Source organism: Lathyrus oleraceus, chromosome 6 (assembly GCF_024323335.1).
Source record: "Lathyrus oleraceus cultivar Zhongwan6 chromosome 6, CAAS_Psat_ZW6_1.0, whole genome shotgun sequence".
In the NCBI taxonomy this organism is placed as follows: domain Eukaryota; kingdom Viridiplantae; phylum Streptophyta; class Magnoliopsida; order Fabales; family Fabaceae; genus Lathyrus; species Lathyrus oleraceus.
The window spans coordinates 459959906-459963525 of NC_066584.1; positions in this window are offsets into that span (position 1 = coordinate 459959906).

Here is a 3620-nt window from a genome sequence, read left to right on the forward strand (position 1 = left end):
ACCTTTTTTTTGGGGGATTTCTTGCTCTTGCTACTCTTATCCACTATCTTTAATCAAACTTAGTATTTTGTTTCATTTGCTATATATTGTTGACTTGTTTTCACATTTATTTGGTTGATGAGTTCTATTATATCATGACTATGGTTGTTTAGAGTGGATAAAACCTTCAATGTTTCAAACCTATTAATGATTGATCAATAGATCCTTCATGATACTTTGAGGCATTGATAGGTTTCCTCTATTTCAACCATGTTTGGGTCATTTGATACATAGATGAAACCATTTCCTTTGCATTGTTTCTTGTTATCATTTAATATTTATTGTTGACTTTTTGTTACATTTATTTGGTTGATGAGTTCTATTAGATCATGACCATGGTTGTTTAGAGTTGATTAAATCTTCAATACTTCAAACCTATTAATGGTTGATCAATAGATCATTCATGATACTTTCAAGCATTGATAGATTGCCTCTATTTCAACCATATTTGGGTCATTTGATACATAGATGAAACCATTCTCTTTACATTAACTTGTTATTCTATTTGCTTATTGTTATTCTACTAACCACTAACCATTAACTACTAACTTCTAACATTTATATTATTGCACTCTACTTTCTTGCAATTTATTTTATTGTTCACTAACCACACACTTAGGGTTGCATAACTTTCTTTGTTACAAATCTATTGTTAGTTGATTTTTCAATCATCTTCAATACTTTGCATCAATGATAAGCTATCCCTTAATGTGTCATTTACATTCACTAACCATTATTATTGTGATATTGTCACTCTTTATTTTGTGATTTACTTTTATGTCATTACCTTGTAATTTACATTCAAGTATTCATTATCATCATCATTGTACAAACTCATCATGCATGTTTATTTACTTGTTATTTATTTTATTGTCATCATACATTAAAAATAACAAAAACATGATAAAATGATAAAGACCAAAAATATTCACTCCACTCTTAATCAACATGGACTTAGAGGATTTCATCTTAGGACCTTTTCTTGGAGGCCTTGTTTCACTCTTTGTGATACTTTGTAAACATTTGGATTTTCATCCGTAACTTACATGCATGTTGTAAGAATGGTATCATGGCACCACCTTAGGGGGACATGTTTGTAAGACCATTATCCTTTGTTTAGCTTAGGTCACTTTTGCACACAAAAGGCTTTCTCTTGGGCTACCTTACAATGAGACTCTTTAATTTCTTGTTGGTTACTTTGCATTCATGTTGCATAAGCCAATATTCATAATTAAATAAAACAAACCCTTGATTCCAACACTTAATAATTACGATTATTATTGTGCGCCATGAGCCTTAAGTGGTGGAAATTGAGTGAGAATGGAGCATTCCTACCCTTACTCTCATTATTTTGGACGCAAGACGCTTGGCATGTTGTCTAAAATAATCACCTCCGCCCATAGACTTTAGTACAATATAATCACAAACATTCTTTCATAAAACCCTTATTCAAGGTAAAAACAATACAACTCATCAAACTCACTTTTGTGCCTTAGGGCATCATCCCGAAAACCCTTTTTTCAAAGGTAAAATCAACCAACACACAAATATTTCCTACTCCGAACTACGGAGCTCTAATTCCTCACCCACGAATGAGTGATACGTAGGCACAAGGGCCTCAATCCTTGGCGAGCACTATAATAACAAAAACACCCCCTTCTTCTTGTAGCACCTCAAATTTGCACCTATCATTGTACATACATTTTCATGTTAGGTCATAACATATCATGATCCATTGCATAGCATTTGCATTGTCCCTCAGTTGCCTCAAGAGCAAGCAATCAAGAATCAGGTCAAACTAATCTCCTGATCAGTCAACCAAGCAAGCAAAGGAATTTCTCATTGAATCAAGGCCTTGGGGTTTGTCCAACAAGTTCACATGGCTTGGAGGTCTATTTGAAGTATTTTGGTCAAGGGTTGAGGGCTCAGAGGTCAGCAGTTCATACACAGACAGTCAAAAACCCTAAAAAAGTCAACTGTCAGTCAAAGCAGTGGATGGTGGTCATTCTTGTGGAATTTGGGCACCATGATCAATAATCAAGAGTTCATACAACTTGGGACATCATTTGAAGTCAAGTTCTCAAGGAATTAGGGTTTTGAAGTCATCAGTCAATGCATAATCAGTCAGAAACTCTAAAAGTCAACTGTTGGTCAACTGTCCATTTAATCAGTGATTGGATGATTGGATTTGGTTTGTGAGAGTTCATTCATGTCCAAATAGTCATCATACATCACGCCAAACACCATCATGGAAGAATTTGAAGCCAGATCAAAATTTCCCAAAATGGAAACTGGGCCTGTAACTGAAACCTGCCATAAATGGAAAGTCTTGATCCTCAAACTTACATCTTGATACAAGCCTCAAATGAATTTTTGCCCAACATGAAAGTTGAAGATCTTGTTCTCCCATTTCCAAAAAGTCCTAGAACTCTCAATTCCCATGTGTGGTTGGCAAGTTATGATCGAATCGATTTCAGAAAATCTTGAACTTCAAAGGGCCATATCTCTCAAACCGTTTGGCCAATTTTGGTGGGGTTTTTTCCTACAAGTCACATTTGATCCCCTCTTTCCAAAAATATAAATTTCATGAGCCAAAACTTCACCAATCAAAATGGCATATTTTGACTTTTCTCATTTAAATGTAAGTTTGACCAAGAGTTGACTTTTTGATATAAACATTTTTCTAACATTTGGCCAATTGGAACAGCTCAGAAATGTCATTTAGAATGTGTTTGCAAGCTCATTTTATGCAGAACATAAGGCCATTGCTTGGTTGCTTGAATTGTAAGAAAAGTACAATTTCACCATACTACTCCATGCTATCCACCATGCCTTGCCTTGTACTATGGAAACAGAAATCTAAACCATCATTTTCTGTCATTTTGAAGCCTCATTAGCAGCTCATAACCAACAGAAAGGAGGCCGCACTAATTTGCTTGAAATTGGGCAAAAAGGACAAATGCAATACAACCATACCTCCATGCCATAACTTGTACTGTCCAACAGCAGACCTAGCAGCATGGTGCAGCATATTTTTCTGTCATTTTGGGATACACAAGGCTGCAGAATACCAGAGAACTTCAGGCTGCAAAGGCTCCACCTTGGCACTGTTGGAAGGAACTGTCAAATTTCCAAGGTTGCAAGATATTGCCTTGTACAAAAAGCAACTTCTAACAGCAGAGGACAGTCCATATATTTTTTCTGTCATGTTAAACCTCCAAACCAGCAAGAAAACTACCTTCACTCACTCCCTCAAATTTTGATTTTTGCTGGGCATTCTTCCAAAAACCTGTCAAAAACTCAAGAAGAACAAGAACCTGCCTTGCTAAACTCACAAAATCCAAGAGCTGCATTCAGTTTGTTTTTGCATTTTCTGTCCAAGCACAATGAACAAAACCTGAGCCATTCTCTGTCATACCTAAAAAAAAAAAAAACCTCAGTATAGCAGACCAAACACTTACTCCCTCATTTTTTCCCTCAAGCCTCACCTTGCCATCTCACCATTTCAAAACCTGTTTTCCACCACCATCCACAGCAGAAAAACCTTGAGCTAAAGACTACACCATGGCATAAAATCTATC